This window comes from Rhinopithecus roxellana, chromosome 18, assembly GCF_007565055.1.
Source record: "Rhinopithecus roxellana isolate Shanxi Qingling chromosome 18, ASM756505v1, whole genome shotgun sequence".
Lineage (NCBI taxonomy): Eukaryota > Metazoa > Chordata > Mammalia > Primates > Cercopithecidae > Rhinopithecus > Rhinopithecus roxellana.
The window spans coordinates 59,037,714-59,063,447 of record NC_044566.1 but is presented as its reverse complement, the minus strand read 5'-3'; the positions used below and the strand labels follow the sequence as shown (position 1 = coordinate 59,063,447).

Genomic DNA, 25,734 nt, shown 5'->3' with positions numbered 1-25,734 from the left:
AAGGGTAGCATCACACTATTGCTTTTAGAGGCATTATTTGACAAGAGACTTCAAAATCGGGCTTTAAAGATGTAAACTCAGAGAAAAGTGTTAGCTTTCAAGTCCAGCAATACACTATCTACAGGATATGAAGAATACACACAGTGGAATCACACAAAGGGCTTTGAAGGGGTTCCTTTCTATGTATAAGTATGTAAATGACCGTATGAAGTGAGGACTGATATGGAGATTTCGGAATGTCCTATCTATAATGACTGTTCAAACGAAAAGTACAACAACAGCTGCTAAAGAGTTGGTAAGATGTGGCGATTCAAGAGTGGTTAGCTGTTAGTTTACATAGTCATTAAAATAAGAAATTACACAAATAAAGCTGTCAAGTATTCATATTTATACAGAACACTTCCAAATACAAAAACTATACAAATAAATCACTACCCTCATATATGCCTTATTTTCGAGAGCCCTTACCTTCTAAGCAGATGTATCAGTAAAGGTGCAATCTTTTATTTAATTCCTGCTTAACTTATAATAAAGACTGGTTATGCAAAGCAATTTCTTTCTGTGTAAAACCAACCTTACAAAATGGAGATAAACTCGGCAGCATGGCTGCATGAGGACTAGAGAAAACCCAACGAACTTTTCCAATTTTCAAAATGCAGGTCATATTCTCATTTAACATCATACTGTATCCATCAGCTTTGCATCCATGATTCAATGACACTTATGGCATGTTTAAATATATAGGGATGAGGCAAAGCTCTCCAAACAACTTTTATACATAAACAGGAAAACATTTTCTCAGGGAGACTTACCCGCTCTTTCTTTGGGTCTCTTATCAGAGAGCACCTGTAAAAAAAAAAACAGTATCACTCTTAATATCTCAAAATTATACGACTTTTGTCAAGAATATTGAGTTTGAGACAAAAAATAAGATTGTAAAATTAGAACCAAATGGTTTCCAGAAATGAAAATAAAATGCCAACTGAGGCATGAAGATTGAATCATTTTAGGAACCACACAAATCATCAGGAATCATAAAAGTCATCAAAATAGTCATTCATGAGGAAAATGCATTACATTTATTTTTCTCTGACTTAAGTAAAGATTTATACAACACAGGCCTTGTGCAGTGGCTCATGTCCGTAATCCCAGCAATTCGGCAAGCCTAGGTGGAAGTTCCAGGCTTAAGCTGAGTTCGAGACCAGACTGGGCAACACAGCAAGACACCCTGCTCTACAAAAAATTTTTAAAATTAGCCAAGCATGGTGGCATGTGCCTGCAGTTGCAGCTACTTGAAAGAGGTGGGAGGATCTCTTGAGCCTGGGAGGCAGAGGTTGCAGTGAACCGTGATTGTGTCACTGCACTCCAGCCTGGGTGACAGAACGAGGGAAAAAAAAAAAAAAGATTTACATGATACCATGTGTCTATTTAGTAACTGAGAAGAAGACTAAGTCTAGTTTTTATCCACTGCTCCAGGGCCCTGGCGCCACCAACAGTCTCCTTACTGCTAAACCCAGGCCCTGCCTCACTGTGTCTCTCAGTGACATCACAGGCTCCAACTCAGCTGACTACTCCTCCCTTCTGAAACTTTATCCTTCCGGCCTTCTGAATCCCATGCTGTCCCTGCTGTCTTTCCTACCCCTCTGCTTGTTCCTTATCATTTTCATGGTAGACTCTCCTTTTGCCATATGCTCTTATATGTTGATTTCATTTACTTTAGTTTTATTTCCTTTTGTTAGGGATGGGTCCTGGCCCTTCTTCTCTTCTCACTTTGTACCTGCTTCCAGGGTGATCTCATCTACTTTCCATCCATATTCTGATAACCTTCAGATTTAGATCTCCAACTTAGGGGTCTTTCCTTGAGCTCCAGGAAAACAGACCAAAAATATTTTTTTTAAGATAGAGTCTCACTCTGTCACCCAGGGCCAGGCTGGTCTCGAACTCCTGACCTCAAGTGATCTGCCCACCTCAGCCTCTCAAAGTGCTGGGATTATAGGCATGAGCCACAGTTACTGACCACGAGCAAACTGTTGATTGCACGTTTGCATTTGGACATTTCACATCAGATACCTCAAACTCCGTGTCCAAAACTCAACATCCTCTCCTCCCCTCCCACCTCCTCCTCCACCTCCTTGTCCACACACACATACAGATCCCCTTTCTGTGTTCCCTCTATCTTGGTGAATAGTGTTTCCATCTACCTGTTTGTTCAAATCAGAAACTCAAAGATCACCCTTGACTCCTTCCTGTCCTCACTAAATCCTGCTGAAGCCTACTTCCAAAGGTTGCTTAAATCCATCTACTTCTTTTCATCCCTGCTGCCACCTCCTGGGCAACATTCAGGTAATACCTAGAAAATTGCAAGTTTCCTGACTTCTTAGTCCAATTCTAGTCTTATTTCTCTCCAATCTATTCTCAGCCAGTGTGATTGCTTCAAAAACAATGTGATCACTTCCATCTTCTTAAAATCCTGCAATGATTCGCCATTACTCTAAGAATAAATACAGTTGTGTGGTTAAGATCATATGTTTAGCAATCAGAAAGACAGTTGCTAGCTGCAGACCTTAAAAAAGTGATCACATTTCTCTAAGCCTCATTTCCTCATCAGTAAAATGGGGTTGCTTTGAGGAGTAAGTACAAAAATTCAGGGGATGTCCTGAGCCCCCCCGTGTAGCAGAGAAAAGGTATACAATACATATTGGTTGATTATTCTGAAGGAAATTCTGAAAAACAGATGCTTATGTTTATTAATTTTTTCAAAGTATCAGGTAAACAGTACTCTACAAGAGTCAGTCAGGAAACAGGCAAAATGATGACGCAGTTAAAGCTTTGTCCTTGATACCACAGTTCCTTCCCATCCCATTGTTTGTGTCTCTCCCTGTATTCTATGCCTGTGCTTATATTTGCCCCGGGAAAGAGCAAATCCACAAAAGAGTTGATGAGTGACAATAAGATCCACTTTTCCCAAGGATATTCACATATTAAAGGGACATCATTTGACAATAGACACCAATAAATGAACATGTAATGGTGCAACTTCAGACATTTGTGACACACAGAGGGGAAAAGATCCCTCCATATTTTTAAACTAATATCAGTGGTTCTGACTTGGTCTGGAACCAAATATATTTAATGACTATTTGACCTGGAATGAGAAATAAACTCAGAAAGTAGAGTAAGTTATATTACTTGAACATAATAAAATATTAAGCATTATTTTCTAAATACAATAATGTTCTGACAATCATATAAATTAGAAATAACCCAGTAGAATTCTTCCAGTTCAGCTGTTTAAAAATTCTCACTTATGAGCTAAGAGCAATTGCTGCCGAAAAATTTAAGCCTCAGGGCTTGAAAAGGAAACAAAACACAGAAGTATGCTTTCTCAACCACATCTTGAGATGGAGTGCTAACAGAGCTACTCATACATTAATAATAATAATAAAAAATAATCCTTGGCATAAGAACTGAAAGTCAGATTACTTGATTCCAAAATAAATCAATGCAACCCAACTGAAATAGGAATTCCAGAGAGAATATTTGACAAAAGTATGGCCAAGCATTATGTTGTCTTAAATGTAGACTATTTAAAAGGTACACAGAGTGTGAATTTGATAAACATGTAAACGTGCACAGAATATGAACATCTCAAGGATGAGGTGTCATGATGAGCAAAAAGGAGAAACCAATGATCTGAAATTAAAGCAACAAAAGTTATACTTTGAAAAATGAAAAAGACTTGAAAAATAGTACTGAAGTTCAAAGATGTTAGAGATATTTAAAAATGGGCCCCACATGTATCTACCATTTTAGTAGTACATAAAACATCAGAAGCGGCCGGGCGCGGTGGCTCAAGCCTGTAATCCCAGCACTTTGGGAGGCCGAGACGGGTGGATCACGAGGTCAGGAGATCAAGACCATCCTGGCTAACACGGTGAAACGCCGTCTCTACTAAAAAATACAAAAAACTAGCCGGGCGTGGTGGCGGGCGCCTGTAGTCCCAGCTACTCGGGAGGCTGAGGCAGGAGAATGGCGGGAACCCGGGAGGCGGAGCTTGCAGTGAGCTGAAGTGAGCTGAGATCCGCCCACTGCACTCCAGCCCGGGCGGCAGAGCGAGACTCCATCTCAAAAAAAAAAAAAAAAAAAAAAATCAGAAGCAGAGACATAGGGCCCTCATTTCCCAGGAAAATTGATGAGGCAAAAAACAAATACATAACACCCATTTTCTGTAACACGTTAATTGTAAAACATTCATAAATGTAATGGGGAACATATTCTTCTTTCTGGATTATACAGCAATATTTTAACATAATACTTCTCATTTAAAATCACAGGGGAAGAAGGAATAGGGAGCTATTGATTAATTGGTACAGGGTTCAGTTTTACAAGATGAAGAGTTCTGGAGATGGACAGTGGTGATGGTGGCATAGCAATCTGAATGTTCTTAATACCACTGAACTGTACACTTAAAAATGGTTAGGAAGATACATTTTATGTTACGTGAATTTCATTAACAATTAATAGAAAGGTTTCCCCCCCCCCCCAAAAAAAATACACTAGAAGCACACACTCTACTGCAACCCAGTATGTTGAACCTCCTGCTGCTTTCTACTTCAAACCCCTCTGTTTGGAAATCCAAATAGAAACTCTTCAGAACTTAGCAATATAACACATTAAGAGGATATCTCAGCCGTGCGCGGTGGATCACGCATGTAATCCCAGCACTTTCTGAAGCCAAGGCGGGTGGATCACTAGGTCAGGAGTTCAAGACCAGCCTGGCCAACATGATGAAACCCTGTTTCTACTGAAAATACAAAAACTAGCTGGGCATGTGACGTGTGCCTGTAATCCCAGATACTTGGGAGGCTGAGGCAGGAAAATCGTTTGAACCAAGGAGGTGGAGGCTGCAGCGAGTCGAGCTGAGATTGTGCCACTGCACTCCAGCCTGGGAGACAGAGCAAGACTCAGTCTCAAAAAAAAAAAAAAAAAAAAAAAAAAAAAAGGCCTGGCGCAGTGGCTCAAGCCTGTAATCCCAGCACTTTGGGAGGCCGAGACGGGCAGATCACGAGGTCAGGAGATCGAGACCATCCTGGCTAACATGGTGAAACCCCGTCTCTACTAAAAAATACAAAAAACTAGCCGGGCAAGGTGGCGGGCGCCTGTAGTCCCAGCTACTCGGGAGGCTGAGGCAGGAGAATGGCGTAAACCCGGGAGGTGGAGCTTGCAGTGAGCTGAGATCCGGCCACTGCACTCCAGCCCGGGCGACAGAGCGAGACTCTGTCTCAAAAAAAAAAAAAAAAAAAAAAAGAGGGTATCTCTAAGATCCAAAATGCGACTTATGGATAGACAATTTTAGAAAACTGCTACTATTGGGGGGATAGTTATTCATACTAACCTAATAATCCTGAGATTATAGCTAGCTCTATAAACATGAAGGAAGGGTACACTTTGGAGCAGATGTGAAATGATGTCACTTATTCACTGATGTCAGTATAGTTAGATTACGTGTCTCTCGACCACCAGTGGGTTTTCTCTGGGTATTTTATTCACTAAACATTTGCCGAGTGCTTAGTCAGTATATAGATAAATACATTTCTAGCACTATGGTAGGTGCTTGACCCTTTCTGTTGTATAGGTGGCTTGGAGCAGGTAAGTGGTCTATATTGGAGATTCAGGAACTCTAGAACTGTAAGAATTATCTCATGGATAACTCATGGATAACTATTAGAATTATCTCATGGATAATTCTCATGGAAAAAACATGACTGCAGTCTTGCCATTTATCACAGACCACAGATAGCATAAACCACATTTGGGTGGCTTCATTTCCTTCTCAACTAGCTGTAAATTCCTTTGGGGTACATTTAAGGGTAATTTGCAGGCCAGGTGCAGTGGCTCACACCTGTAATCCCAGTACTTTGGGAGGCCAAGGTGGGAGGATTACTTGAGGCAGGGAGTTTGAGATCAGCCTGGGAAACATGAGGAGATCCTGTCTCTACAAAAAAAAAAAAAAAAAAAAAAGGAAAAGAAAGAAAAAATTAGCCAGTGTGATGGCTTACATCTGTAATCCCAGCCACTAGAGAGACTGAGGCAGGAGGATCGCTTGAACCCAGGAAGTTGAGGCTGCAGTGAGCCAGTGTTCGCACCACTGCCCTCCAGCCTGCATGGCAGAGTGAGATCCTGTCCCTAAAAATAATAATAATATAACAGTAAAACTTTCAAAAAGTCATTTGCCTCATTTGCTGAGATCCTCCAGAAAGTGTTAATTTTATAATATCTCCAAAGCCATAGTAATTATAAATCCATGTTCATGCAGGCAGTCTAAAAACATCTTAGGTATTTATTTTATGATAAGGCTGGATATCAAATGCAATTGCTTTTTGAAACAAATGTATCCAGTAATGTATCCTTTGTCCACATAGCCAAATACGACAGATTAAAATACAGAACTGCACTAGGTAACCATAAAAACATCCAGATAATGTTTTGGAGGGGGAGGCTATGTCCCTTAGGGCTTGTAATGATCAATCAAGTCAATGAATACATTAACTACTATTGTACTAGTCAAACTAGAGAGCAGTTTCAACACCTGCTGTTCCTGAAAAACAAAGGGCCCATTTGTTCCTAATGTCCTCATGTTAACCTTTAAAACCAAGAGCAGTAGATAAAAATCCCAGAGTAAATAAATTCTCATGTAAACATGGAAGCTATTTTATTATCTGCCCTTTACTTTATTCAGAACCCACCTGCTGGTTTCAAACTCAATAGATTATGTTCAGTAGTAACCTTGATTTGAATATTCTGGATAGTGTCTAAGTAACAATGAGTAGAAAAGGTTAATCACTAGATTACCACTAGAAAGTTAGTTTCCTTGGACAAGTGTATGGGATATATCACATACCGAGTTTGGCCCGAATAATTTATGGCTGACTTTGTTATAGGTGAATTGTATCTCAAATAACCTTTTCCTAAATCTACCCTTGTCTTAGTTTGTTTGTGTATTGCTAGAAAGAAATACCTGAGGCTATATATATGTTTATTTGGCTCACAATTCTGGTATCTCGAAAAGTTCAAAACTGAGCAAGGGCCTCAGGCTGTTTCCACTCCTGGCTGAAGGTGAAGGGGAGTTTGTATATAGAGAGATCATAGGGAGAGAGAGGAAGCAGAAGAGGGGCCAGGTGCCAGGCTCTTTTTAACCACCAGCTTTCACAAGAACTAATAAAGTGAGAACTCACTCATCCCCCAACCCCAGTGAAGGCTTTAATCTATTCATGAGGGATAGGTCTCCGCGACCCAGACACCTCCCATTAGACACTCACCTCCAACATTGAAATTAAATTTCAGCATGAGTTTTGAGGGATCAAACATCCAAACTACAGCACTCCTCATGTTAGCTACCCAAGGGATCATGTGCAAATTATGCATAAAAAGTATAGGGTTTAGGCCGGGCGCGGTGGCTCAAGCCTGTAATCCCAGCACTTTGGGAGGCCGAGACGGGCAGATCACGAGGTCAGGAGATCGAGACCATCCTGGCTAACATGGTGAAACCCCGTCTCTACTAAAAAATACAAAAAACTAGCTGGGCGAGGTGGCGGGCGCCTGTAGTCCCAGCTACTCGGGAGGCTGAGGCAGGAGAATGGCGTAAACCCAGGAGGCGGAGCTTGCAGTGAGCCCGGCCACTGCACTCCAGCCGGGGCGACAGAGCGAGACTCCGTCTCAAAAAAAAAAAAAAAAAAAAAAAAAAAAAAAAAAGTATAGGGTTTAAAAAAAGAAAATAAAATATTTCAAAGCATCATAATCTGTAATTCCAGAGTCATTTTGACCAGACAGGCTTAAAGAAGAGGTTAACCAAACTATCAGTTGATGAAGAAGTAAAATGAAAATATAATGTTCCTTATTTACCATACTAAATTCTCACTATTCCCTTTAAATTTGAATTCAAAATATTCCAAGCACGGCCTTGCAGGAAAGTTCCCAAAAGTTTCTATTTCTGCAAACATTCTATATAGTGATTTCTGTCTAATTATCAAAGCTATTCTTTCCCTGACTCAGACTGAGAAAAGGCTGTACTAACTCTTAGCTGGAAGGAAGGAAGAGACGGGGAAGATCGCAATTTCCTCACATATAGCTATGTGAAGAAAGCAAAAAAGAAAAAAAAAGAAAGCCAAAATCACTAAAAAAGATAGATTATATAGTTTTAAATATACTTTTTATTTTTGTTTAATCTTCCCTGATTTCCTATAGATCTGAGATATGTAATGTTTATTTTCATTGCTATATGAAAATCTCAATAAACTTTATACATAAGAGTCAAATGAAAATCCACTTTTGTGGACTGAAAAATATTTCAGTTTTGCCTATGATACATAAATCTTTCTGTTTCTAAATATAAATTTTGGTATATGTATATTAGCATTCACATATTTGAAATAGAAGGAGTAATACAGAATTGTAGACATTTAATCTAATGCAAAAACACGAGTCTTTACTAGTTCAGTGAGTCTAAAATGATGTTATTTAATAAACCATAGCATTTTAATAAGCATTCTTGACATCTGGTGCTAATAAAAAGGACTTTATGTTTTACAGTTAACATTTAAGGAAAAAACATAACTGTAGTTTTGCTATTTATCATAGATCACAGATGGCATAGCACACATTTGGGTGGCTTCATTTCCTTCTTGATTAGTTTACATAAAGAGGCTACTTGTTCTCTCTCTTTCTGTGTATATTTTATATAGGATTTGGGCCAAGTCCCAGATATTAATACATGAACAAAGAAAGGAATTCATTAAATTTAATGTGAAGTTTCTGAATAACAAAACTGGATCCAGTTTAGTTAACAGATTTTTCTGGATCCAGTTTAGTTAATAGATTCATTCTAAAACCAGGATCCAAGGAATTTTGCATCTGGAAAAATATTTAAAGTAAGATTTCTGGAAATGCAAGACACCACAAGGACCTAAAAACTTCCGTCTTTTGTACAACTATATGCCCTAGGCAAACACTAACCAGTCCTTCTATCCAAGACAGGTTCTTCCAGGAGCCTGTGTGCAAGCCGGCAGCTGGGCATGATGCTGCTGCAACACCTAGACAGGGATGGAGGCTTCCAGGTGCTCTCCTTGCCTCTGGCTAGCCCTTTTCCAACCATGAAACTGACGTATGGGCTTCCCTTTTCCTACTTGCTCAGACTTTTTGTGTTCTTGCCTTTGGATCCTTTGCTGAGTGTCCTGCTGAAACTTGGACATTAGACTTGAGTTGTACTCTGACTCTCATTAACCCCAACTTACCATTTCCTTACACTTTCCTCTGGAAAATGTCACGCTTATCTGGAAGCATCAGTGCAAGAGTATAAAACGTATGTTATATGACTTTTCACTAGATTTTGTTAGAATGATTGAAAATTAATTATTACATTTACCAGATAGTAATAGCAGAAATAGTATGCTGTAAGATGCTCAATAAGACACACAGAAGCTCAGACTGAAAAGCCAATGGATTAATTTATGAGAAACGGAGAGATAGGAGTGTTAATTAGCTCAAAATCAAACAAGTTTTATCCTCAGAATTCTTTAATTCTGAAAATAATAAGATATAGCTATATATGTAAACACCACTAGAAAGCAATTAAATGCAGAATTTTTGCAATACAGAATTAACTGATTGAGATAATAAGCACAATTAATTTTTAGAATACCTTAAAGTTAGTGAAAGAGGTTGGGTATGCTATTGAAAATCTGACTAGATTAGAATAAAATTGAGTTCTTTTTTAAACTAAATTATTGTTATTATTATTAAATTTTTATTGATATATAATAATTGTACATACTTATGGGATATGCGATGTGTCGATATGTGTTCATTGCGTTATGAGCAAATCAGATTATAATAGCATATTCAGCACCTTAAATATTTATCATTTCTTTTTACTGTATACATTCAAAATCCTCTCTTCTAGGTTTTTTGAAGTATGATACATTATTGTTAACTCTCCTATTCTCCCTCCTCACTACACTTCCCATCCTCTGGTAACCCCTATTCTACTCTCTACTTCTATGAGAACAACTTTTTTAGATTTCATATAAGTGACATCATACAGTATTTATCTTTCTGTTCCTGACTTATTTCACTCAATGTAACTTAACAGATTCATCCATGTTGCCACAAGTGACAAAATATTCTTTTTTTATGGCTGAATAGTATTCTATTGGGTATATATACTGTATTTTTAAGTTCGTTCAACCACTGAGGGGATTTAGGTTCTTTACGTACCTTGGCTGTTGTGAATTGTACTGTGATAAACACAGGAGTGCAAATATCTCTTTGACATATTGACGTCATTTCCTTTGGATATATACCCAGTAGTGGGATTGCTGGAGTATAGGGTAGTTCTATTTCTAATTTTTTTGAGGAACCGCCATACTGTTTTCCATAATGGCTGAACTAATTTACATTTCTCCTACCAATGTGTGAGTGTTCCCTTTTCTCCACATCTTCACCAACAATTGTTACTGTTTGTCTTTTTGATAATAGTCATTCTAACCAGAATGAAGTGGTATCTATTTGCATTTCCCTGATGATTAAAAATGTTGAGCATTTTTTCATGTATTTCTTGGCCATTTGTATGTCTTCTTTTAAGAAATGTAAAGTCAGGTCTTTTGCTCATTTTTTAATTGAGTTTTTGTTGTTGAGTTGTTTCAGTTCCCTACATATTTTGGATGTTAACCTCTCATCAGACGCATAGTTTGCAAATACATCCTCTCACTCTGCGTGCTGTCTCTTTGCTTTGTTGATTGTTCTACTGTTCTGAAATGCTGTGCTAAAAAAAAAAAAATGGTTGATGTTAATCCCATTTGTCTGTACTTGCACTTGTTGCTGTGCTTTTGAAGTTTTTATCCACAAAAATCCTGGCGCCGGATATTTTTCACGGACATTTTCTCCTGTGTTTTCTCTTTTAGCAGTTTTGTAGTTTTGGGTCTTACATTTAAGTTTTTAATTCGTCTTGAGTTGATGTTTGTCTATGGTGAGAGATAAGGGTCTAGTTTCATTGTTCTGCAAGTGTTTAACCAGTTTTCCTAACACTATTTATTGAAGAGACATTCCTTTCCCCATTTTGTATTTTTGGCACCTTTGTCAAAAGTTAGTAGGCTGTAGATCCATAGATTTATTTCTGGATTTTCGATTCTGTTCCATCAGTCTATGTGTCTGTTTGCATGCCAGTACCATGTTGTTTGGGTTACTAACACTTGGTAGCATATTTTGAAGTCAGGTAGTCTAATGTCACCAACTTTATTCTTTTTGCACAATATTTCTTTGGCTGTTCAGGATCTTTTGTGGTTTCATGCAAATTGTAGAATTACTTTTCTATTTTTGTGAAAAATGTCACTGGTAATTTGTTAGCAATTGCATTGAAACTGTAGACTGCTTTGAGTAGTATGGATATTTTAACAATATAAATTCTTGCAATTCATGAACACAGGATAACTTTCTATTTTTAGTGTCTTCCTCAATTTTTTTGTAGTTTTAATTGTAGATATCTTTTGCTTCATTAGTTAAATTTATTCCTAGGTAATTTTTTGTAGCTATTGAAAATGGTATTGCCTTCTTGATTTCTTTTTCAGGTTCTTTACTATTGGCATATAGAAATAAAACTGATTTTGTATGTTGATTTTGCATCCTGCAACTTTACTTAATTTATTTATCAGTTCTAATAGGTTTTTTTGTTTTTGTTTTTTTTGTGAAGTATGGCGTTTTCTACATATAAAGATCATGCTATCTGCAAACAGGGACAGCTTGATTTCTACTCTTCCCACTTGGATTCCCTTTATTTCTTTCTTCTATCTGATTACTCTAGCTAGGACTTCCAGGACTGTGTTCAATAAAAGTGGTGAAAGTGGGCACTTTGTCTTGTTTCAGATCTTAGAGAGAAAGCTTTCAGCCTTTCCCCTTTCAGAATGATGTTGCCTGTGAGCTTGTTATGTAGGGCCTTTATTATGCTGAGGAATGTTCCTTCTATACCTAATTTGTTGAGAGTTTTTATTATGAAGAGATGTTGAATTTTATCAAATACTTCTACTGAGATAGTATGATTTTTGTCCTTCATTCTGTTAACATAACATATCATGTTTATTGATCTTCCTGTGTTGAACCATCCTTGCATCCCAAAATGAATTCCACTTGATGATGGTGAATGACATTTTTAATGTGCTGCTGAATTTGGTTTGCTTATATTTTGTTGAAGATTTTTGTATCTATGTTCATTAGAGATATTAACCTGTAGTTTTCTTTTTTTGTTGTGTTATTGAAATTTAGTTTTGTACCCTGAATGAGGTCACAGTCTAGGCTAGAAGACAGCTCTATATCAAAAACTTTACAAACTTACAGTCCTGTAGGATCGTAACTTTTTTGTTTAGATATACAAGACATAATGGTTGCACAAGAGTCAGGAGTAGTGGATATCATGTAGAGAATCAGGGGAGGTTTACAGAGAGTAATATTTAAGATGGCTGTTGAAGAATATGTTCATTGGGAAAACACAGGGAGAGGGGAATTCCAGGGAGAAGAAACAACATGTACAAAGAAAGGGGCAGAAGAAAGCATGGCTGTTTGCAGAAATGCAGGTGAGGTTTGTTTTTTGTTTTTGTTTGATTTTTAAAAGAGACAGGGTCATGCTCTGTCCCCCAGGTTGGAATGCAGTGGTGCAATCATGTCTCACTGCAGTGTAGACCTCCTGTGCTCAAGGAATCCTTCCACCTCAGCCTCCTGAGTAGCTGAGACCTCAGACATGTGCCACCAGACCTGGCTAATTTTTTATTTTTTGTAGATGAGGTCTCACTATGTTGCCTAGGCCAGTCTTGAACTCCTGGGCTCAAGCAATCCTTCCACCTCTGTCTCCTAAAGTGCTGGAATTATAGGTGTCAGCCCCCGTGCCTGCCTGAAATGCAGGTATTTTGGTATTGCTGAAATATCAGTTATAGAAAAGAGTGGAAAGTGATAGGGTTTAAAAGACAGAAGTAGGCTAGATAATAAAATACTTTACTACGTTAATGAGTTAAGAATGATTTCTGTGGTGATGAGGACTCTAAAAATGTAAGTTTTATAATTTAGAAGCAACATGAGGGATGGACTGGAGGTGGAGAGGAAGAGATCGGACACAAGTCAGGGGACCGTTGCCATAAACCATGACTAGGTGAAACATAGGGACGGGACTAGAGTATGTATACAGAGAGGATGTCTTGGATGGTTTTCAGGTTTTGGGGTGAGCACCTCGTTCATGTTGAGAAAGAGAGTAACAGGGGAGGTGTTCAGGGGTTTGGAGCATAAGAAAAGGAGTTCTACTTTTATACACATTGAGTTTGAAGTGACTATGAGATGCTCAGTTGGGTCTGCATAGAGAAGCTGGAGCTCAGGAATGTGGAATATCTGTGATGATTCAGCTGTAAAAGACGCTGAGATTGTTTTAAAAAAGTGTGGTTATACCAAAAATAAGAGAGGTAAAGGCAAAAATCTTGGTATGATAGTATTTGTGAAGTTGAAGTAATGATTGAAGAACAGCAGCCAGAGAAGAAAGTGATACGGTATATGACAAAAAAAGGAAGACTTTAACCAGCAGGAATAGGTTAATAGAAAAGGACTGAAAATTGATACCTATGAAGTCATTAAAAGTTGGTAATTATGAAGTGACCTTGGCAAGAACCAGAGGATAGGAAATTAGAATAAAATAAATTAAGGAACAAGTGGGAAATGATTTAACTTCAAGAAACTCAATCAGAAAGGTTGAAGGAAGCGAAAGTGCTGGCCTTAGCAGGCAGTTTGATGGAGGGCTTTTGTAATTTAGAGGCGATCAGGAGATCCCAGTACATTCAGGGCCTAAGGAGAAGGAGCTAGTAAAGAACACAGGTGCAAATACAAGGGAACAGGGTTTCTGGAATGGACCCAGGGGCATGGGGTCTACTGGAGAAGGAGATGAGAAGGATGTGGATAATGACAGTCTGGCCATGGTGGGCAGCTGATAGTTGCAGGGCACACATGGGAGGAACTCTCAGTTCTCCAGGGGTATGAAGGCCAGAGAAGGAAGGGGCTGGAACTGGGGGCAGTTGTGGGGGTGGGTGTCAGGGGAAACCTATTTTCCATCTGAGAGGCAACACAGCGTTTTCCTCTGCTGTACTGTTGTAGTACTCAGACTATAGCTTCACGCTTAACCACTGCCTCCAACTAGTCCCTAGTTATTTCACAAACCTGTCTTCTGTCCTCATGCAAATGTGAGTACTAGAAATTAATATTTCTCCCTCTCTATTTTCCTAAAGGCATTATCGTATATTAGAAAGACTTGAGTTTCTGAATTAGATACATTGGGTTTGAGTCTTGAATCCAACTCTTACTAGCTTAGGCAACTCTCTCCATTGTCTGAAATTTAGATTCCTTACATACAAAATAGAGGTAGTAATATAGACCTCATAAGAATGTAAAGATTAAACTAAAAACTTGTATACCATCTCTCCATCATCCATAACATGGAGGCCTAGACTGGGCACCTGACATGCTTAAACTATGCACAATAAACAAATGAGTAACTTGAAACACCGAAATATATCAACATGAAAATGTCTTTTCTTCAACTATTATATTCAGTTTCATCTCTAACTTTAAAATATATTGCCTAACATTAAAGAAACTATGGGAAAAGGTCATTCTATAACATTCCAATTTTGTCGTTCAGTAATCACAGCCGCCACCTCACTTTTAGGCGTGCATAGCAAGAAATCCAAATCAAGAGCTTGGGTTGGCTATTGCCATATGGCAGGCCTCCTTGGGCAACATCCCACTGGGTTTGAGTATTTCATAGGCATATTTGCCTTGGCCTTTAGTCTTGTTTTCATAGCTCGATACCGCCAGCTTTCAAGATTATACAAGATTATAGTGACATACTTTATTTAATGCTTCATTTTCCTTATAAGAGTAGTTTTTGGCTAAAAACAAAACAAACAAAAACAACAACAAAACATGCTATGCTTCATAAGCCTCATGCCTCTTGGGCCCTGGCTTGTTCAGCTGAATATAGGCCAATAGAGAATAACTGGGTCACCAAGTTCTGGACACATCGCCCTGGAAAATGTCAGATGTTGGATGGTCTATTCCTTTCTCTGGCACCCGCTCAAGTAACTTCATGAATAAATCCTAAGTGCTTTAAGAAATAAAAATGACTCTTAAGAACATGTTTTCCCTCAAGTATAGAGAAAACACTGGTAATGTTGACTTTTTTTCTTTAGCATCCTTTTTCTTTTTGAATTTGAAAGCCACAGAAAAGCCAGCTGTTTAAGGAAATTCCAATAAGAGATGAAGTATATGAAATATTAATAATAATATAGTGCCACTCTTTTATCTGTGTAAATGGAGGTCTAGGCCTTTAAAACTATTATTGACCAAAACATAGTTTAACATCATTTTTAGACAAAACACGTTGCTGCATGCTACCATTTTAAAAAGAAGATAAAAACATTCTCCAAACGTGAAAAGTTTTTTTAAAAAAGAGTCTGTAACAGGGAGGATTTGGGGCCCTGCTAATTCAACGTTTGAAAAGAATGGTCTGAGTTGTTGCTTCTCTATTCTTGCAACTTCTACACAAAGGTGCTGATGAGTAGCGAAGAGATAAAAGGCACATAGCAGAAAGAAAGGCTTAAAAAGCAAAACTGATAGTTCATGGTGTGAGACCCACAAGCGAAACAGACAGTCCTTGAATAATGGAAAGATGAGTTTTGTGTGTGTGCGTTTACTTAATGTCTCATCTCCTCACAGCTCAAAGGGCTTTCTACTTGTGGAGGCTATGAGAATGCACTCTTCAGGTATTTCACTACAGGGTGCTTCTGCCCTGTCAATCCATCATCCTTCTGAGGTGAAGAGCACACTGCCTGCGGCTGCTCCTGCCCAGTGAATGAACTTGGTGGGAGAACTGATGCAGACTGTTTCCAGTGAGAGGTGGGACACTTCCTATAGGTGGGTTTGGCTCTGGGCCTCTCCACTGATTAGGCTGGACTTTCTTGGAACTGCATTAGGGTCGGAAAACCCTCCTTCTCTCTCTCCTTCCATGGGTGTCAGGCATCCACTGCAGTCTGGAGGCTCTTCCCAACTTTCCTTTCTACCTTCCATGAGAAATCTCTTGCACATCTAATCCTATCTTCGTATCTGCTCTTGGAAAACAGGAACTAACATATTCATCCACTATTTTATTTTTGCTTTATCACCACAGGCATTTACTTATAGACAGAAAAATTGAGGCAAAAAAAGGTTTAATAAATTACCAAAGGAGATACGATAACTCGGTGACCTATCTCAGCTCTTTCTTATGACTTGAGGCTTCTGAGTTGGCTCTAGAGCTTATCCTAAGAAAACAGAGCTCCTATTGAAAGGTTCTATGCAAGACAGTGGCACGTTCAGATTTGTGATATAATCAGATCATGTTGCTAAAAATACAAAATGAATGAAGGGGAGCAAGCCAGATTAGAGGAGGCCAGTGTGGAGGCTGTTGCAGACATTTAGAGAAGAGATGATGGCAGCATGTGTGAGAGTAGAAGAGGCAAGGAAATGTTTAATAAGGAAGATTGAGAAGATTGTTGACTTGGTAGCTGTTTACTCTGCACCAGGCCCTGGCCTACACTCTGGGAAGGCAGAGAATAAAAGACACATTCCCAACTGTCCAGAAGGATTTGGCTGGCTTTTGTTCAAAGATATGTAAGTAAAGGAACTTTTAATTCACCCCAGTTGCTTAAAGCCCTGGGACATAATGGAAAACAGGAGGAAAAAAACCCAAGTTCCCAACAACAATAAAACCAGAATATGGCCATACGCCTAAACCACAGACTATGACACACAGAAGCCATTTATGGTGGAAAGGTCTGCCAACAGGAGGATGCTGAGAGCAGACACAAGCCTCCGACTCTGAACAGGATGCAACCATCTCCAAAAGTAAGTGCCACATTAGTGGAAAGTCTATCCATGGATCCTTTGACCAGGAAAACCAGTACTAAGACAATCTGAGAGAGGCAGGGAGTCCCCTTACGTGTAGTTCTCTAACACAAAAGGAAGTCAGGGGAGGTGAGATGAAGACAGGCTGATGCCCCATATTACCTTTTACACCCAGAAGTGAAGCCAGGCTGAAGTACAGAAGGGAATAATCAAGTATCAGATCTTGAGACAAAGCATTGTGATTTACCGGGCTTTAGTATGAATCAAACTGCCTTCTAGAACAAGAGTTACAACAAGAGCCTGCCAGCCAAATCTGGCCCATTGCTTATTTTTGTTCTGTTGTGAGCTGGGAATGATTTTTACATTTTAAATAGTTAAAAAAAAAAAAAAATAACAACAACAACAAAAAACAAAACAAAAAACGACCAGGCATGGTGGCTCATGCCTGTAATCCCAGTACCGTGGAAGGCTGAGGTGGCTGGATCACAAGGTCAGATCGCAATCATCCTGGCCAATGTGGCGAAACTCGGTCTCTAGTAAAAAAAAAAAAAAAAAAAAAATACAAAAAATTAGCTGGGCATGGTGGCACGCATCTGTAGCCCCAGCTACTCAGGAGGCTGAGGCAAGGGAATCACTTGAACCTGGGAGGTGGAGGTTGCAGTGAGCCAAGGTTGCACCAATGCACTCCAGCCTGGTGACACAGCAAGACTCTGTCTCAAAAAAATAAATAAATAAAATGAATAAATAAATAAATAAATAAAATAAATAAAAAACAACAAATAATATTTCATGACAAGAAAGTCATATGATATCCACATTTCAATGCCCATGAATAAAGTTTTATTGGAACACAGCCATGAGCATTTGTTTATATATTGTCTGTGGCTACTTTCAAGCTATATATATATCAGTGTGCTAGGGCTGCCATAACAAAATATCACAGACTGGGCGGCTTAAACAACAGAATTTTCTTTTCTTTTTTTTTTTTCTTCTTTTTGAGACAGAGTCTCACTCTGTTGCCCAGGCTGGAGTGCAATAGCATGATCTTGGCTCACTGCAACCTCTGCCTCCCGGGTTCAAGCAATTCTCCTGCCTCAGCCTCCCAAGTGGCTGGGATTACAGGCATGAGCCACCATGCCCACCTAATTTTTGTATTTTTACTGGAGATGGGGTTTCACCATGTTGTTCAGACTGGTCTCGAACTCCTGGCCTCAAGAGATCTGCCCCCCTTGGCCTCACAAAGTGCTGGGATTACAGGTGTGAACCACCACACCCGGCCAGAAATTGATTTTCTTACATTTCTGGAGGCTGGGAAGTCCAAGGTATCAGCAGTACTGGTTTCTCCTGAGGCCTCTTTCCTTGGCTGGCAGATGACCACCTTTTTGCTGTGTCCTCACATAGCCTCTTCTCCTTGTTAGTGTTCATTCCTGTGTCCTTCTCTTTTTCTAAGGACACCAGTCCGTATGGCACAGCCCTTATGAATGGGATCAGTGCTTTTGTAAAAGACACAGCAGAAAGTTACCTTGTCCCTTCCACTATGTGGGAACACAGGGACAAGGTGCCATCTATGAACCAGAAAGCGGGCACCAAATTTGCTGGTACCTTGATCTTGGACTTCCCAGACTCCAGAATTGTGAGAATGGACTAACATGACGGAAATGATTCAGTTCGTAACAGGCTACAATGACAGAGTTGAGCAGTTGAAGCAGAAACTGTAAGGTTCTCAAAGCCTATAAAGCATTTACTATCTGGCTCTCCACCAAAGAACTTTGCCAATGATGCCCAAAAGTGAAGAAGACTTGCCCCCAGGGCAAAGGAACCAAAAGATTTGGTGACAGAGTGTTTGTGACAAGAAAACAAATTGCTCCAGTGCATTTCCACCCAAGACTTAGGCTCATGTTATTCCTTAGCAAACAGGACGTCAAATGATTGTGGCAAAGAGGATAGATATGGAAGAAGAAAATCTAACATACAGAAAATTGGCTTTCCTGTAGAAGCAACTGACAATAAGAACACAAAGATAATTCAGTCAGTAATGGAATGTTTATGAAATAAACAACCACTTTATTTGTTGCTTGATGGGTCCTGCTGTCCCCCAGAAAATCTAATACAAGCAATGTCAAGTTTCAGCGGCATCACTGCTATTCCTCTCTAAAGGATGAATTATATAGGCATCCAGATGAAAATCCTCAAAGCCAGAAAAGAGAACTTCCGTTTACAAAGATTTGGGGGAAATAGAATTGGAATTTAAAACTGTCTGCCCATTTAAGTTCCTCTATAAGTCCGAAAACAACAGATAGACGATGTTAGGAGTGCAAGAATTCAGGAAACATCCAATACACCTGACTTAGTCCATTCAGGCTGCTATACTAAACTACCATAGTCTGGGTGGCTCAGAAACAAACTTCTTTCTCACAATCCTGGAGGCTGGAAAGACGAAGATCAAGGTGCCGGCAGAATTGGTGTCTGTTGAGTGCCCATTTCCTGGTTTATCTTTTGCTATGTTCTAACAAGGGAGAAGGGGCAGAGATCTTTTAGGGGCCTCTTTTACAAGAATATTGATCCCATCCTAAGGGTTTCATTCTCATGACTTAATCACGTCCTAAAGCTCCCACCTCCTAATACCATCATATTGGGGGTTAGATTTCTACATATGAATTTTGAGGGTGACATAAACATTTGGTATATAGCAGTAACTCCTTAAAAATACAAAGATTTTGATAACAAAATCTACTAAAGTGAAGATAAAAAATGAAAACTTAACTAAGACATGGAGAAGCCATGATACAAGAACAGGTGGTGAGCATCAAACTCATTTAAATACAGAATCACAGCATTTCCATCATCTTACCTGGTTATAGTTTCTGTAATTATCATTCACATAGTTATTTAGGTTTTTATTCTGACAATGTCAAAATAATTGTATAAAAACAAAAGTCAAAAAGTGCGAAGAAGGGGATGTTGGAGAAGGTGTTAATGTGCTCATTTCCTTACCTTTTACAAGAGGGAGTTAAAAGGTATCACATAAAGTTGAAATACATAGGTTTTGATTTTTTGTCTTTGTTTTTGTTTTGAGATGGAGTCTCTCTCTGTCACCCAGGCTGGAGTGCAGTGGCGAGATCGCCACTCACTGCAAGCTCCTCCTCCTGGGTTCACGCCATTCTCCTGCCTCAGCCTCCCGAGAAATACGTAGTTTATAAAACTGTTATATTATATATATTTATATATAATATAACAGTTTTATATATTATTATTATATATATTAATATATAATAATAATTTATATATAATAAATATAAATATATATATTTAACATATTATATATATTAAACTCAACTGTTTAGTGTTTTTCATGTATTCAGCAAGGAATCTTTTATGATCTGATTTCTCCTGGGTAGAGAAACTTTTAAGTTTAGCAGTTCTTTTAGTCTCACTAGGTTCTTCTTATCTCCAAATAAAATTAAAATATAATACATTATGATGGTGATAACATGTAGATTCAGCAAGGCTGCTGCTAACACAGACAGGGTCTTTATGTAAATTAGAATCCAGCAATTCCTGTTGGGAAACAAATTATGTATTCTCTCTACCTCTCTCTCTCTACCTCTCTCTCTCTCTCTCTCTCTCTCTCTCTCTCTCTCTCTCTCGGTAGCTGGATTACAAAAGGCCATCTTCTTGCTACTGACAAATGTGTCTGGATTTCAGACCCCATTCTTCCTATGGGCACTTCTGAGTGAAGAACAATCTGCACAACAAGTTTATTATTTTATTATTTTTTTTTTGGAGATGGAGTCTCGCTCTGTTGTCCAGGCTGGAGGGCAGTGGCACAATCTTGGCTTACTGCAACCTCCACCTCCCAGATTCAAGTAATTCTCCTGCCTCAGTCTCCTGAGTAGCTGGGATGACAGGCACACACCACCACGCCTGGCTAATTTTTGTATTTTTAGTAGAGACAAGTTTTCGCCATGTTGGTCAGGCTGGTCTCAAACTCCTGACCTTGTGATCCACCCACCTCGGCCTCCCAAAGTGCTGGGACTACAGGCCTGGGCCACCGCGCCTGGCCTATTATTATTATTTTAATCTTGCTGTCTTTTTTTTTTTTTTACAGCCTATTGAGGTAAAAATGATGTAAGATAAAGATAAATTGCACAGACATAGTGTATAATTTGATAAGTTTTGATGTACTATATCCATGAAACTATCACCACAATCAAGGTAATAAACATCTCTTCCCTCCAAAAGTTTCCTCATGCCATTTTACCACCTCTCCCATTCTTTCCTTCCCTCCCACCTTCAGCACCCAAATGATTAAGCATCATTATTATTATTTATTTCTCTCGCTATAGATCAGTTTGCATTCTTTAAAATTTGTGTCAATAAAATCATACAGCGCTTATTCTATTTTTCCTGGCTTCTTTCATTTAGCATAATGCATTTGACATTCATTCATATTATTGCATGTATAATTAGTTTGTTCTTCTTTATTATTGAGTAGTGTTCTATTATTTAGAGTTAGCACAATCTGTCTACTCATTTTTCTGCTGATGGACACTTAGGTTGTTTCTAGGTTTTTGCTATTACAAAAAAGCTTCCATGAACATTTGTGTACAATTCCTTGTCTGGATATTTTCTTCTTTTTCTCATGGAAGTGGGAAGGTGAAATCATATGATAGGTGTGTTTACTTTTTAAGAACTGCCAAGTTGTGCAGATTCGTGCTTCCATGTTGTACAATGTTCCTTATGCTTAAAGGACTTCCTTTAACATTTGTTGTAGAACAAGTCTTCTGGTGTTAAATTTTTTATTATTTTGTATGTGTAAACTAGTCATCATCATCATTATTATTATTTATTTACTTATTTTTTGAGACGGAGTCTTGCTCTGTCACTCAGGCTGGAATGTAGTGGCGTAATCTCGGCTCACTGCAAGCTCTGCCTACCAGGTTCATGCCATTCTCCTGACTCAACCTCCCGAGTAGCTGGGACTACAAGCGCCCGCCACCTCGCCTGACTAATTTTTATTTTTTGTGTGTTTTTAAGTAGAGACAGGGTTTCACTGTGTTAGCCAGGATGGTCTCGATCTCCTGACCTCATGATCTGCCTGCTTCAGCCTCCCAAAGTGCTGGGATTACAGGCATGAGCCACTGAGCCTGGCCAAATTAGTTATTATTTCACCTTTATTTGAAATATATTTTTCTGGATATAGAATTCTAGCTTGATGCTTTCTTTTTCAGGGCATAGACTTATTGCTCCAATGGCTTGCATTATTTCCAAAGAAAAATGTGATGCCATTCTTGTCTTTGTTCCTCTGTATGTAATATGTCTGTTTTCTTCTGGTTGAACTAAGATGATCTCTTTATTATTAGTGTCAAGTAATTCCTTTATAATGTGCTTTATAGTGTAATTTTCAAATTTCTTACACTTGGAGTTCATTGAGCTTTCTAGTTCTGTCGGTTTAAAGTTTTCAACCAATTTATAAAATTTCGGCCATTATGTCTTCAACTATTTTTTTCTGTTTTCTCCTTTCTTTATTCCTTTGAAGATTCTAATTATGGGATGAAGGTCAACAGCAACAAGAAAGATTGGGCCGGGTGCGATGGCTCACGCCTGTAATCCCAGCACTTCAGGAGGCCAAGGCAGGCGGATCATGAGATCAGGAGATCGAGACCATCCTGGCCAATATGGTGAAAGCCTGTCTCTACTAAAATACAAAAAAAAAAAAATAGCCAGGCATGGTGAGAGGCGCCTGTGGTCCTAGGTACTCGGGAGGTTGAGGCGGGGGAATCGTTTGAACCTGGGAGGCAGAGGTTGCACTGAGTCGAGATAGCGGCACTGCACTCCAGCCTGGTGACAGAGCAAGACTCCATCTCAAAAAAATAAAAAATAAAAATAAAAAAAGAAAGATTGTTTCTGGGTCATGGAATTGGGCTGATATTTTACTTCCTCCTTTGTCTTGTACGTATTCCTTAAATTTTAAATATTGACAATGTTTCCCACTTATTTTAAAAAATAACTGACAACTCATTTCTTGAACAGATAAATTCTTATCCCAAATTAAAAAATAAAAGTCATTATTATGCTACATTTTTTCTAGATTTCTAAAGCATCATGTAGAATCAACTAAAAAAAAAAAAAAGTGACCAAAATGAACATCTTTCTCGCACTCAACTAAAATCGCCAGTTCTGTATTTTAAAACTATGTTATCATTTTTGAAATTCTGGCAACTTTAAGCCTGCTTAAAGACATAACTGTGTGTTCTATTCATATAGTGAGATACTACTCCATAATAAAAAGAATTATTGATATAAGCAACAACATGCATAACTCTCAAAATAATTAGGCTAAGTGAAATAAACAAGACAAAAAGAGCACATACTGTTTAATTCCATATTTGTAAAATTCTAGAAAACGCAAACTAATGTGCTGTGACAGAAAGCTGGTCCATGGTTGCCTGGGGATGACAGTTGTGAAGAAGAAGAGATCACCAAGGTGTGTGAGGAAACTGTTGCTGTGTTGGACATGGCCATTATCTTAGTTATGTGAACCATCACATCACATAACCATCCTGGGTGCTGGCATGTGTTAAAACTTATCAGATTATACACTTTAAATATGTGCAGTTTATTGTATGTTAATTATACGTCAACAAAGTTGATTTAAAAATTCATTTTACGTTTAACACAATAAAACCTATGACATGTATCTCTTGTAAAATCATAAATGGGAGAAAGGATATACTGAACACCTTCTCTGTCGTAGGCAATGCTAAGTGCTTGTGCTAAGTTTTGTCATCTAATCCTCATACCAGTCACATAAAGTAGGCATTATTAGCACTCCATTTAACAAAGAAGGAAACCTAGGCTCAGAGAGATAAGGGTTCCTCAGTGGGGACTCAGCTTTGTATTAGGTCTTATTTCAGATCTGTGCCTTTTCCATAGTAGTAGAGGCTTCTCTTGAGGTATTTTTGCCTGCTAGGAATCCTAAGTAGTATTTATACTTGTTAGTTTGTGACAATATTCTTGCTTATTACGGTTTTTTGCTTAAAAATAGGTTATAGTTTAGGCTTTCTACCTTGGAGTGATTTTTTACAGGGGATTCAAGATGCAGATGAAATCTATGAATTTGTAATACTGGTTTTTCTTTGTTTCTGATTGTCATGATCTGCATATTTATGCAAAATTTAAAACTGGGAATAGATACACTTTGTAGAATGGCAAGTGGAACCAGACACAAACAAACAAACAAAAAATCTATCCTCTAAAGAACATAACTTGCCCATACACTCTTAAAAGTCCAGAATAGTTTAGTTAGCAGCAATCTCCACATAGTTCATTTTGCCATAAAATGGAAATACATGATTTTCTCTCCAATTTTTAAATTATAAACAGGCAACCACAATGAAGAAGAAACAACTTTGAATGTTTCTTCTCTCCATATTGACACTTTCCAGCCTCCCTCCCACCTCTCTCTCACAAACCCTGCACTCCCCCCCATCTGTTCTATTCCATCAACCATTTCTCTCTACATATATTCGTTTATTCTGCCATTTGCCTCTGAACTTGCACTTATGTTACTCTGTCTTCCTGGGAATGAAGTCCACCTTGAAAATGTCAACATTCTTTAAAGATTTGTTTCAATCATCCCCCTGCCACGGTGTCTTTCTTGTTCATCCTGACCAAAAGCAAACAGCCCACTTTCCCCAGTCTCTGAAATATTTACTTTCTCTACCATTCACTTACCCTTTATAGATCATATACCACATTATTAGTCTGCATGCCGCTTTTACTCTTTAATATTTGTGTTAGTCAGGGTTCTCTAGAGGGACAGAACTAATAGGATATGTGTATGTATGCAGGGGAGTTTGTTAAGGAGTATTGACTCACACGATCACAAGGTCAAGTCCCATGACAGGCCATCTGCAAGCTGCAGGGCAAGGAAGCCAGTCCAAGTCCCGAAATCTCAAAAGTAGGGAAGCTGACAGCACAGCCTTCAGTCTGCAGCTGAAAGCCTGAGAGCCCCTGGTAAACAACTGGTATAAATCCAAGAGCCCAAAAGATGAAGGACTTGGCGTCTGATGTTCAAGGGCAGGAAGCATCCAGCAAGGGAGAAAGATGAAGACAGGAAGACTCAGGAAGTCACCTCCTTCCACCTTCTTCTGCCTGCCTTATCCTAGTCATGCTGGCAGCTGATTAGATGGTGCCCACCCAGATTGAGGGTAGGTCCACCTCTCCTACTCCACTGACTCAAATGTTAATCTCCTTTGGCAATGCCCTCACGGACACACCCAGGAACAACACTTAGCATCATTCACTCCAATCAAGTTGACACCCGCTCACTCAATACCAACTGCCACAATATTTTAAATTGGTTGGAGGGTTAGAGTCCCATCAGATATCTCTGTACCTCTCAAAATGCCTAGTTCAGTGCTTTCCATTTAAATGGTCAATACATATTTGGTGTCTAACTGAATAAGTAAATAGTTTGCAAATCTCTGGAAGTGATGCAGGGTAGGCAAACCTCTGAATTGGGGCTTAGCTTGGGAAGGTTCTTGATTTTGCCCAGGAAAGAATTCAAGGGTGAGCCTGTGGTGTTAGACAGCAACTTTTATTGAAGTGGCAGAGCACAGCAACAACAGGAATACTGGACTTTGTGGAGCAGAGTTACTCCGTAGATGGTGTGCCCACAGGAACAGCTCAGAGGCATTTCTGTAGTCAGACTTATACCCGCTTTTAATTAGATGCAAATTAAGGAAGAGATTATGCAGAAATTTCTAG

General features: G+C 38.8%; 1 protein-coding gene across 1 annotated transcript in view; it reads right to left on the bottom strand.

The window, feature by feature from the left end:
- Positions 1-840, bottom strand: part of STARD13 (StAR related lipid transfer domain containing 13) — a 346,341-nt gene extending 345,501 nt beyond the window's left edge. Inside the window, exon 1 of the mRNA XM_030922317.1 lies at positions 813-840. The gene's annotated coding sequence lies outside the window, so the exon portion shown is untranslated. The remainder of the gene's footprint in view (positions 1-812) is intronic.
- Positions 841-25,734: the final 24,894 nt, after the last annotated feature.